The sequence below is a fragment of the Lissotriton helveticus genome, chromosome 6 (assembly GCF_964261635.1).
Source record: "Lissotriton helveticus chromosome 6, aLisHel1.1, whole genome shotgun sequence".
NCBI classification, from domain to species: Eukaryota; Metazoa; Chordata; class Amphibia; order Caudata; family Salamandridae; genus Lissotriton; species Lissotriton helveticus.
Window position 1 is genome coordinate 2084604314 of NC_136067.1, and position 14111 is coordinate 2084618424.

The window sequence follows — 14111 nt, forward strand, 5'->3', positions numbered from 1 at the left end:
ACACAGCTGCAGTCATGACCGCAATGCTAATCGGACCGGCGGTTTTCAGAAAAAATCAGTGCCCTCCAATGATGTGATGGCTCTGCCGATTCCATTACCAAAGTAGTGAAAAACACATTTAATTAAAAAAAATCAAATGTTGCTTTCTTTTCAAATATGTTTAAGAAACTATTAACGGTTTTTAATAAACTGTTTTAAAACTATTTTGCAAAAAAAAAAACAACAGCCACACTGTGGGCATATGAAGGCACCTTGCTTGGGAATGAAAAAGTGGTAAAACACAAAAAACATACTATACTCCACTCACTCACATCTATCTACCTTACAATAAAGTTAGCCACCTATATACTTTTAAGTGAGAATACATTTGTTCTTTCCTGACCGCAACTTCCAATCTTGATGGCAACTCTCCACCGACAGAAGAAAAATATGCACAACCGCCAACGTCATAGCTAAAAGTAAAAAGAAAAAAAGGACAATTTCTCTCATTGAAGTCAATTAGAAAGAATGGGAACATTTCTAAAAAACATATTACATTATTTCATGCTGTTTGTAAGAAAATGTTTTTTTTAAACCTTAAAATATATTTTAAGCATTTATTGTATTAATGTATTATTTCTTCTATTTAAAACATGGTGTGGATTTTCCGCTCTCTAAATAAACCTATTTTGTATGCTGTTTTATTTTGTTAAATACTGTTAAAATGTTAAATTTAATCTTTAAGGATTGCACAGACTTTTGGGAGTGGAAATCATTCACTTAATAATGTAATTACATTCAAATTAAAAGGTTTTCTTATACAGGAATTCAAATTAATAATGAGTAATAATACAATCCCCTACCCTATACCTCTATACCCCTTGCTTCCCATGACTAAATGTTAGTGTTATAATAAAATCATATATTTTCTAATAATAAAAATTAATACAATAGACTGTACGAATATTAATACTCAGACATAACAATATTGCATAAGTATTAATGCACCCTTTACCTTTATATGTCTTGCATCCTGTGCCTAAATGTTATTGCTACAATGAAATAAAATGTCTTTATATTTAATATGAATATGTTAATGTGTGTACGTTTTAATACTCAGGTATACATTTTAGTGTCTGAATAATAATTCACTTACCCACTCCATACTTATTTACCCCTTGCATATCATGCCTAAATGTTAGTTTTACAATCAAATAACTATTCGTAATAATTATAATTGATAAAATAACATTTATAAATATTACTACACATGTATTGTTATGTTATATTATGTTACAGCATTTATTGAGCGCTATGTGAGCTACCTGAGGAATGAAAGCCCGAGTCAAGCTCATCCGTAAACAACCAAGTTTTTAAGGCTTTACGAAAAGCCAAAAGGTTCGACATACTTCTCAGATACTGGGGAAGGTGTTTCCAGGCTTTAGCTGCATTAACTACAAAGCTTTTGCCACCCCATGTGGCTTTTTTTACAAGCGGCACATGAACCAATTTGGCATCAGATGAACGTAGTGGTCTATTTGGAGTATACCAGTACAGCCGCTCTTTTAAATTATTGTGTTTTTATCCAGGAGCCTAAACCAATATTTCTATTTTATGCCCTTGTTCGGTTATAATCAATAATATCCCTATAACGGCAAAGTAATCATATCCATATTCAGTCGTAGCACATGCTGTCACATTAAGCAAGGCTACTTCCCCAGACTCCTAGAAAGCACAACAAGTTCTCTAAACAAACCAAACCTCCAGCAACCTGGGAAATCCCCCTTGCTTTTGTTTTGATTTCATCCTAGAACTCCTGTAAAGCACTGTAAGAACGGCCAGTTCTTAGTGACATCTTTATTGACGTCTTATGTCCAACCTTACGTCAAACCCAACACCTTTCAGGTATAAATATACCAACGTTGCCTTAAGCAACCACACAGTGGTGGTTTTTGGAGCAGAGCAGCTATCTACTTGCCCGAGAGCCCAGCTGATGCGAGAGCCCATGGACGCTGCCCCTCCCTTTTGACGCACTGAGAGAGACGCTGTCTTTTCTCCTGCCGAGAAATCCAGTTCCAGTGTTTCCAGATACCTTCGCAGGTTACTGGGATATGGAGTCCTGAGAGAGATACAAGACCTCCTGCTTTCTATTACCCAGGTACGGTACTGACTAAACCCTTAAAGAGAATTCTTGAGTCAGATTCTTTGCGAACCAAACTTAACTTAAACTGCTACTTACTTACTCCTTCCCACGTATTAGGCTTAGGTCAGGTACACCGGGGTAGGCGTATTTAGAAGCACCAGTTGAGTACGTTAGTCAATGTATATAAGTATGTATATATTGTATCTATTTTAAAGTATCATATGGCTAAGAAACCATATCAATGCTTTTACAGTATTATTTTATAATCCTCCTTTTACTGTACGCACTTTACTTTACTATGAGTTTTGCAATTGTGGCATTTCATTTCTCTTGCATGAGAAAGAAGACTGCTCAATAAATTACACCTTTTATTGAAAACGCCCGTCTCTCTTTTCTCTGCACTCTGGTGAAACTAAGTATGCACACTTGACTGAGTGAAATAGCTGTCTATTGTTTTCACACGACTCTAGAGATACACTCTTATTCTGAGGGAGCAAAGTTGTCATGTTTTATGGTTGTCAGAAGCTAATCCCTTCTTGTCTATCCAGGGAGGTTAAACTCCTCCTCATTTATTCGAGAAAGTTTCTAGTGACCTCTGAGCTAGCTGGCAAACCTTAAGTCTAATATAGTCAGTAGAGACCTATTTGACCTCAGTTCTACGTCTAAACTGCTGTTTATATTATTCCAATGCGCAGAGCCTATTGGGAATATAGGAACTACACTACATGGCGCCCGACGTTTGGTAAGGCGATAAATCTAACGCAAGACGTTAGAGTAACTCAGTCGTGTTTTTTCGCACAGACCCTTTTTCCCGTAAATACTCCAAAAGACGTCTGGAGTGGGTAAAAGGTTAAAATCCGCCGGACCTTAGTAGGAAGAGATTCCTATGTATAGTTTTTGGTTTAGTCAACGTTGAAGGATACAGTGTTCCAAAATATTGTGGACCTAATCTTTGTTTCCTTGAAACCTGATCTGCAACAAAAACCTTTCTGTCAGAAAAAATGTCAGAAAGTGAAGACGAAAGGGAGGCAGCTAGAATAGCAGCTCAACTCCTAGCAGATGACACAAGTCTCCGAGACAATGACCCGAATGTTATACTCATTCCGGTCAACATAAGAAAAACTATAACTCTTAAACTTATAGAAAATGTACTAACACCGAGAGGTGGAATAGTCGTATTCGTAATTGAGGCCCATGAATATCGGCAGACAGAGGTATTCTATTCATGGATAAACTTTCCAGCAGCAAACGCTGTCACACACGACTTCCACTATTACAAAATAGAGGAACCTCCGGATAAATACACTCCTTTCGAGGAGGTTGAAATCCCTTTAAAATACCAAGAGCACCTACTCTGGTTTAAAGGCGCCCTAAAACATAATAATCACATCACCAGGCTCGGTCCACTAGATAGACCAGGAGCAACGTGGCCGGTTCTAGCCAGCTACACACCACATCCAGACATTGAAAAAATGTCAGTACCAGAACTTTTAGCACAGCTAAAACAACTAATTAAAATACATAGACAATTAGTCCAATATGCAATGCGGACTTCAACAGTCCAACCAGCTATTAACATTTCACAGCTGACCCCTCATCAGGGGAACACAAACAAAATTACACCACAGAACATACAATCCTGTCTGGGTAAAAGCGGGAACAAATTCCATTCTGGTTAGCACAAAAAATGACTCAAATAGAGGCAGTATTTCCGGATGCTACCCCTACTGAGAAACACAGAATTCTGACTATCTGCCTTCCAATGGGGATCGCACCACATGTGGAGGACTGTGACACTTGGGGCACAGTCTTTGCTTCCATTTACACAAAAACACATGGTGTTCCGTCCATGGCAATAATACCAGATGTACTAAGACAGATTCAAAATGAATACGGTCCAGAACCTGCTTTAACTCTGGATATGAAATTACTGAAAGACCTCAAGCAGGTCTCTGCTATATTATTAGCCAACATAAAAGGAGAAGCAGCATCTGTGGCGATCCGCCAGAAATTGAAAGAAACAGATATAGCAGACCAACCAATTGAACTTGCCAGAATCATAGAAAAATCCTATGAAGAACTAGGAAGAGATAGTTTGGGTGGGAAACCAGTAAAACCCCAACTAACTGAAAATCCTGAAAAGATATTTATTAAAAATAATCTAAACACTCCAAAAAAGAGCTAGGATGGAAATAAACAATCCACTCCCAAAGAAAAAAGATTCCAGTCCAGAGGAAGGTCTCCTCGACGGAGAGAAAAATACTCTGGACCAAGGACACAAGTCTCCCCAAAGGGAGCCCTCTGAGAAAAGATACAACCTTAGAAATAGGGATAATCTGAAGAAACCTGATAGATATCAAGATATTGATACACGTCCCTCTCGATCTTTTCAGACTTCCTCGCAGAAATCGGAAAGAAGAGGACGGTCAGAACACAGGGACGAGCACGTCAAGTCCAAAGACAAGGAACCTGCTCATCAAAGTAAAAAATTACAATTTCCAAGAAAGAAGGTAGCCAGTATTAAAATAATCAAACATGCCGAGGATATTGAGGACACAACTGAAAAACGGAGAGTGGGCCCAGACAATGCTAGACAGCGCAGCAGAAGTGACAATAGCTCGCAAGACCCTGATGAATCATCTGGAGACAGTGGACACGAATGAATACATTCAGGTGGAAACTGCAGATACCAGAGTTAGCAAACCTCATAAAAAATACGAAATAACATTACGTATAGAGGGAGATAAGACTAGGAAAGTAAGGGGTCTATTTTGAGATAACCTTTCCAAAGGCTATGACATCCTTTTAGCTGAAAAAGACTGGCCACCAGCATTTGTCAGGGAGTGCCCTCAGGGCGAAGAAATGATTATGCCTGCCTTCTCAAATCATATTCCAATTCATAAAAAATACACATATGCAAGAAAATGGGCAGTAGCCCAAGCTCCTGCATTATATAAAAATCATGTAGGATGGGATGAGGACTCTCCTCCTCACAAAATCCAGTTAAAATGTCAACCAACTGCACAAAGGCAGTACCCAATTAAGCAAGAAGCTAAAAAACAAGTCAGGGAGATCTTAGATCAACTTGAATACCAGGGGGTGATTGAAACATACACCTCACAAATGAACAATCCTTTGTTTCCTGTCTCCAAGCCAGACGTTTCATATCGTCTAGTTTTGGACTACAGACACCTTAACTCATGTTGCAAGACATTTGCAGTACAAAACTCACACAGTGCAGCACTAATGAATAACATCGTGCGCAAAAAATACAAAACCACATTAGACATCTCTAATGGATTCTTTTGTCAAAACATTGCACCTGAAAGCAGGTATTTGACCGCTTTCTCAATAATGGTGTCGCAGAAAATTTCTGTCGACTCCCACAGGGATTCAAGAATAGCCCAGGATTATTCTCAGCAAGGGTAACAGAGTTACTACAAATATATGATGATGAAGCATTATCTTATGTCGAAGACATCTATCTAACAGATGATGACTTGGATACTCACTTGAAAAGAGTGAACACCATAATACTTGGGTTCGCAGCAGAGGGTTACGAATTCAACTTTAAAAAGTCACGAATTGCCCATCTAACAGTCCTGTTTTTAGGATATGAATTATAAAGTGAAGGCAAAAGCCTAGCACACAATTTCTTAGAGAAATGCGCTGTACTCCAAGCACCAAAAACGCTGAAGAACTTACAATCAATACTAGGTTTCCTGAATTTCGGAAGAAATTACATTCTAAATTATGCAGAGAGGGTTAAACCGCTCTATGAACTAATAAAACCTGATTTTAAACCAATCAATTGGACTCAAAAACACACAGAAATTTTGAGATCATTGCAAACAGACATGTTAGCTAAAACAAAATTGCAAACTCGCGATAATACACGCAACCTTGTAATCCGAGTCATCCCAGGAAGATGCGGATTCACGTACCTGACCTCTAATGAGGGAGAAACGGTACCAATAGCTTACATATCACATTTGTACACACAAGCTGAAAAAACATTCAGTCTTGCGGAAAACATTGTAAATGCGGTTCAAACAGCTGTAGCAAAAGAAAGAGCCCAAGCCGAAGGCAGACAGATAACTGTTTTAACAGCAGAATCAGCCTTTGAGGCATTAACAAGCCCACGCAATTTGGCTACCGTGGCACTAGATCCAAAACGGATACAATGGGAAAATTGTCTTGCTACAGAAAAAGTGAAATACTATTTTGACCCAAACATGAAAAAACTGAAAGATCTAACATATGAAAAAGAACATCCTCTGCCAATCGAAATTCTGCGCATACAACTTTACGCCTGTGTAATATATACAGACGGATCTGCTCAACCCTCAGTTTGGGGAAAGCAAGCTTACAATGCTACGTGCGAGGTTGTTAAATACCGGTGGCACGGAGGTAAATTGAGACCACTGGTAACTATGTCTCAATCTGTAAAAGACAATTCAGGTCAACGAACTGATTTATTAGCTTTGAAAATGGCACTCGATATTGCCGATCGCGAATTCCCGACCGCAAATTCCCGACACTAATAGTGTGCGATTCGCATTACTGCGTCAAATCTTACAATAATGATTTGCAGAACTGGGTACAAAACGGTTACAAAGATGACACAGGTGCCACAATCAAGCATAAAACGCTTTGGGAACAAGTAGTTCTTTTACAGAAAGAACTACAAAAGACTCACGTGATACATACACTGAGTCATCAGCGTGATGGCGTTCACGCTGCAGGGAATTCATTGGCTGACACAGCCACAGCGGGAGCAACTAATCCGGCTTCCATAGCCACAAAAAAGCGTTCAGAAAAATACATAGACGGGGAAACCATGCTGGCGGTAAAAATTTCTTCAAAAGGCGACTGTGCAGCATTACCCGTGAACTATCCACTCAATTATACATACATAATCGATGCAAACTCCGTTCCTTTTGCTCGAATCCCTGGAGTGGGGGATAGAGTAATTCCAAACACGAACAGGAGAATCTTCTTGATTCAAGAAGCACACATGGGTGAGGGTCTAAGACACCAGACGATCAAGGAATCTCTGAAAGAATTACAATCAGAATACTGGTGGCCAGGAATGAGCTTGCAACAACACAAATTTGCAATGAGCTGTCCAAACTGCAACAGAGATCGCAGTGGCGAACCGGCCGGAGTAGTGCCAGGACCCCTATTAGAAAGCATAAGGTTATCTATACGCAAAATCAAAAAGGAGAAATGCGTCCCAATGTATATCGTTTAAGACTAGATTCACTTAAAATGTAGACCCCAGCGCTCGGCTGACGCCAGAACTGTTATAAAAGATTTGCGAGTGTATATCGGCACATACGCAATTGGCATGCTACATTCTGACCAGGGTCCTGCTTTTAGCTCTCGAGCTTATAAGGAGGCCATGACCAGCATGGGCATTGCATTGCGGTACTCTTGTCCCTTCCATCCTGAGGGAAATGGGATTGTGGAAAGAAAAAAACGAGACATAAAGCAATCTATAACGGCGAGGGCATAGGTTTGGGTGATGGGTGGGTCCAACATTTAACAAGTGTCCAACGTAGTCTTAACAATCTGCCAAGAAATTCTCTAAAAGGTTTCAGTCCGTATGAACTATTGTTCGGTACTAGAATGCATATTCAGGACTTAGATAGTCAGACTTCAGTGGGAGAAGAAAAATGCTTTGATATCAAAGATCGTTTGGCTATTTTACAGGACTTAAATGAAACAAGAAAAGACCTGAGCAACGTAAAGTTAAAAGAACAGCCAACAGCCACTGAAGACAAACCACCTTTCCCAGCAAGTCCTGTCTGAATTCCAAAAATTGGGGATCTGGTCAGAGAGAAGATTGCGGTGAAGAAGGTATTTGGGCCATCTTACAGAAAAGCAGTACCTGTCTTAGCTGTCAGCGGAACAAGATCAGTTGCGCTATCGCCCCTTGCTGGTAAAAAGGAGAACCGAGTTGTATCCATCGACCTGGTAAAACCACAATCATGTGGCCAATAATATGTAGTAGGCCCAGTGGACTCCCAAGAAGTAGCAGAACACCAAAACTTGCTACAATACAAGAGGTTCAAACTGAGAGACTAATCACATTTAATAAACCTACAGTGAATAAAAAAGGACTATGCAACAAAGCCATGGAACTTGTGCCTATTGAAACCCAAATTGCAACAGTTCGTCGAGAAACACCAGTCTACAACGATGTAGCCTCAGACTTTGCTAATGAAACAGAGAAAATTCCAAAAGCAAATAATAATCCGGAAGCGATTCCAACAATTGACAGAACTGCCTCAGGCTACTTCATCAATTTCGATGACTTTTCTGAGGATCCAAGCGAACCTGAAGAATCGCCAACAACAAAAACTTTTAAAGACAAAGTAACTGAACTCTTTCATCAACTCAAAGAAACCTATCTGATTTCTCCATGGATTGAATTTTGGATTGTGTTAGGTGTACTTTTCCTCCGGCTTTGGATCATCATGGTTCTTTGTTTGGGAAAATTCATTGAGGGAAAATACAGTACAATGGACACAGCAAGTCAGAACATCAACTTGGTCCTAAAGCCACACAAGTCATCTCACATCGAGAAAAGAGAACTATCATCCGTGAATGTCACAGCCAATCCGATACCCGGTGGGGTAGCTTGGGACAAAACTGATTACAAAATCTATGGCCCGGTCGAGCTCTTGAAGTATCCACACCAGTTTAAGGTTTCATTAAGTGACTTTGTAAAACCGAGTACATTCTCTGATGATTGGGACTTTGAAAGCATTAATGATATGATGTCAGATTTAGTAATGTCAGCAAAATTTACAGAACATGATTATTTACAGGGTTCATCTAATTATGAAGAAATGTATTGCTACAACCACTTTGCACATCACTATTTGCATAAATCTGCTCAGCCTAGAAATGTTTTAAATTATAATCAATGGGAACATTGTGCAACTCCACCAAAAGGTAGTTCGAAAACATTTTATGAGAAATTCCCATACTTCTCAGGGTTTAACACAAGTGATGCTGAAACGTTTTATTTCAAAATGTTAAATAGGACAGGAATGAAAACAATGCTGACAAATACTAAATTAATCTATTCAGAAACATTTTATGAAAAAATGATTACATTTGGTTTTGATTTTTGGAAACACAACATTGAAACGAAAACAATCTGGGGTACCAAAGATTGGTAGGTCCAAGGTATAGACTTATTATTTAGAGCCTGCATGATCCCAGAACAAATTATATTCTTGAATGATACCATTCAACAGACAACCTGTCTTGGCCTAGCCAAAAATAATGACTTAAACAAACCGTCTATTCCAAAGCCAACACCTGACAGTAATAGCACTACAGATGTTGAGATAGACGTATCCCATATTTTTAACCAAAACAGAACACATCCTGATTGGAAAAAATGGTTGATCTGGCCCACAGACACAAATAACTGTCAATATAGATTCCTGAAAAAAATACAGGGGTTCAAATTGACCAGGCCAGACCCTAGATACTCCCAGAGACAACATCTAGGGATAGTTACAACATACAGTGTAGGGAAGCTATGTCTTGAATGGCTACAAAACTCCACACTGGCAGAAATTAAGCAACACTTGACTTTACTTAAAGACGGTGCTGACTTGCGTGATTTCATAATGGGACCACGCAAACAGCGTCAAAAACGTTTCATAGCGGCAGGTATATACGCTGCGTACAACGAAGCTTGGAAAGAAACACAAGTTGAAACAGCAGAAAAATTACGGGAAATTGACCGTATTCATTTGGAAAAATCACTTTCTTTTGTGGACAATGGGTTAATGACTCTGTCTTCCAGGATATATTCACTGGACAGTATTGTATCATCTGCTATTGATATAATAGAGCAGGACTTACTAATGTTACAACTCGGTCAGTCCCGATTGCGTTCTATTGTACAGCTTGGCTGGACGTTGCAAAATCTGCGTTCAGGCTACGTACCCTGGCGTTTAATCAACACAACGTTATTATTCTCTATCTTTAACCTTACTGATACACAAATCAGTTTGGCACAAAAAGGAGCAGACTATACGATTCTGAGCATTGAAAAACTTGAGAGATTACCATTGACAATGTCAGAAAGACCTGTCATTGAATGAATAATACACGGGATAATAACAATTCCGATAACAACTTTCCAATTTAAATACTGTCAAGAGTATATACCAGCAGGTCAGTATGAATCTTGGGTAAAGGGTACATTAAGTCATCATGGAAATTACCTTACACACACACACATGTTATAGTGAAAAGGAACAGAATGTATTTCTTAGTGATAACAATTGTAAACGATCACTAAGTGGTATACTTCTGTGTCAAGGTATTAACTTGCATGGGGCCTGTGAGGGGACTTCAAATAACCTTTCATGTCACCAGCATGGCACACCTGCAACACGAATAGAGCCATTCTTTAGACGGCTTTCTAACGGGAGCTATATTCTAATAGTGGACCACAGCTGTTGTGGCATGGTGCCAGGAAAAGCTTATCTTGTGAGTGTTAGTTCCATGGTCACTTGCTGTATGCAAGTATTGTATCCAAACAGCACTCCAGACATGGAGGCAAAAATTGGGCCTTTTTTGAATATCTCTTCTATTCGAATTGATACTTTAAGCAGAATTAAGTCTGTTTTTTTACAGACAACTGTGCCCTTGACGTCATCAAAAGAAACCTATGATCTGCAAGTTGCAAGGACAACGGCAGAGATACATACCCTTTTATCAACAAATTGCCCAGTGCATTTCGCAGAAATGCTTAGCCAAATCCTAAATATGTCTGATACCAGCGGTATCCCACATATATTTAAGACAATTTTTTCGGGACTGTTAACACCCTTCAAAACAGTTCTGGGCATTTTTCCTAATTTTGTCCATCAGACTCCAGCAACGATGGAAGAAACGATCCTAGCTATACGCTATCGGGACCGCATAACTAAAGTCTTCGGATTAGCCCGGCTAAGAGATCTGAATATGACCTGGTTTCTTTCATTCAGACCTATCTGGCAGAATTGCATCTTACCTGTGCTTCGATGTATGCTATGCGGAGAAGAATGCGTGTTGGACGTCTGTCTTACACTACCATCAGCAGTACCATTGGATACAGATACTTTGCTAAGTCCTGTAACGGCTCATGTATCGTGTTGTCCCCAGCGGTTACCCATCCTGATGACGGCATTCGTTGAAACTTCTACACTACGATTAGGTGGTAGTGAAGTACGAGATGAGAGCAACATCACCCAGGTACGACCTTCTGTGAGCATTGCTGATCCTGTCATCGATGATAGCAATCATTCTCAAGACTGCACAGTTGCGGCATTTTCCAACTTGGTCTTACTTTCACCTGAAGCGGTAGACCACTTTTTTGAGAGTCTGTCTGAAACGATGTTCTCCCCTGAACAAAAAGAATAACTTTTAAGCAAACGAGCACACAGCATTCCCTGAACTCTGAATTCGGCCTTCAGCTTTGATAAACAAAAGCTACTGAAAATATCTGCAACTATTTTTTTTGTCTTCTTCCCCTGAAAGCGAAATTATATTTTTTTCCAATTCCAAAATATTTACCTTTTTTTGTTCTGGCACTAGTCCTCTGCTTAAATTAGAACTATTCTTAGAGAACAGAGCTTCTATTTTTAGGAGCTCTAGAGACAATATATTACCTCAGCCTCTAGCACATTTACAGCGACTGTATTTATATGTGATGGAATGGTCTCGACCTTCTTTTCTGTATTAAGAGCCATTTCATGTGTAAATTTCGCAAATCGTTCAGCTAATCATATATATGCATCGTTTTAACTGAATGATTACACTGCTTGAAAAGCGTACAGTACCAATATCATTTTCATGTATTTCGCATACACCATTTCAAATGCAAAAAATGTATTTTGGGGTGGGTTGGAATACACATGCACCTTTAAATGTTTACTATTGCTTAGTTTTAGTACTGATGGACATTAGATCGTGGAGTGGGTATTGTGTTTTATCCAGGAGCCTAAACCGATATTTCTATTTTATGCCCTTGTTCGGTTATAATCAATAATATCCCTATAACGGCATAGTAATCATATCCATATTCAGTCGTAGCACATGCTGTCACATTAAGCAAGGCTACTTCCCCAGACTCCTAGAAAGCACAACGAGTTCTCTAAACAAACCAAACCTCCAGCAACCTGGGAAATTCCCCTTGCTTTTGTTTTGATTTTGTCCTAGAACTCCTGTAAAGCACTGTAAGAATGGCCAGTTCTTAGTGACATCTTTATTGACATCTTATGTCCAACCTTACGTCAAACCCGGCACCTTTCAGGTATAAATATACCAACGTTGCCTTAAGCAAACACACGGTGGGGGTTTTGGAGCAGAGCAGCTATCTACTTGCCCGAGAGCCCAGCTGTTGCGAGAGCCCACGGACGCTGCTCCTCCCTTTTGACGCACTGAGAGAGACGCTGTCTATTCTCCTGCCGAGAAATCCAGCTCCGGTGTTTCCAGATACCTTCGCGGGTTACTGGGATATCGAGTCCTGAGAGAGAGATACAAGACCTCCTGCTTTCTATTACCCAGGTACGGAACTGACTAAACCCTTAAAGAGAATTCTTGAGTCAGATTCTTGGCAAACCAAACTTAACTTAAACTGCTACTTACTTACTCCTTCCCATGTATTAGGCTTAGGTCAGGTATACCGGGGTAGGCGTATTTAGAAGCACCAGTTGAGTACGTTAGTCAATGTATATAAGTATGTATATATTTGATCTATTTCAAAGTATCATATGGCTAAGAAACCATATCAATGCTTTTACTGTATTATTTTATAATCCTCCTTTTACTGTACGCACTTTACTTTACTATGAGTATTGCAATTGTGGCAATTCATTTCTCTTGCATGAGAAAGAAGATTGCTTAATAAATTACACCTTTTATTGAAAACGCCCGTCTCTCTTTTCTCTGCATTCTGGTGAAACTAAGTATGCAAACTTGACTGAGTGAAATAGCTGTCTATTGTTTTCACAAGACTCTAGAGATATAATCTGAGGGAGCAAAGTTGTCATGTTTTATGGTTGTCAGAAGCTAATCCCTTCTTGTCTATCCAGGGAGGTTAAACTCCTCCTCGTTTATTCGAGAAAGTTTCTAGTGACCTCTTAGCTAGCTGGCAAACCTTAAGTCTGATATAGTCAGTAGAGACCTAGTCGACCTCAGTCCTACGTCTAAACTGCTGTTTATATTATTCCAATGAAAAAACTACCTAGGCGGTAATTCTAGATTGCTAACACACTAGTAAATGGACCAAGACTGAGGGTAAACAGTTTCCAAGTAGTTACAAAAGTTTATTACATTAGCATAAAAAACACATATATCATGAATCAATAGCTAAAAATATACATTCCATAAAAAGTAAACATACATCAAACATAACATAAAAAATTCTGAGACATTAAGGAGTAAGTTGTGTGTCGACGCGTTTCGGCGGCCAGCGCCTTTCTCAAGACAATTTACAACTTTCTGAAAATAAAAGCATAGATTAATATATAGTTTAATTTATTCGTCTATTATCAGTCATTACAGTATTATCTTAACATGAATTTAATTAAATTAAAAACAACCTATATAAACAATGTGTTCTATTTAGACAAGGAAAAGCTGTTCAAACAAACAAGGTCCTAAGATAATAAAAGTGCAACTGATAATCTCAAAAAATGGCAAAGCATAAATAACATGACCTCTATTGTAGCTTCCAAGGTTCTTCTACTTAGCTTATTGCCAAAGTCTTTTAGTGGCGTAAGACATGAATGATACATTGTCTAATTCTTTCATTAACTAATATTTGATGAACATAGTATCACAAATAATCATTTCTAAAACATGATAGTATGAAACTGAATAATTCAATTTACGAATCAGAAATTGGTCTTTTATTAATAATTCACAATTTTATATAGAAATCCAAATGCCTACATCTATCATGTGAAAA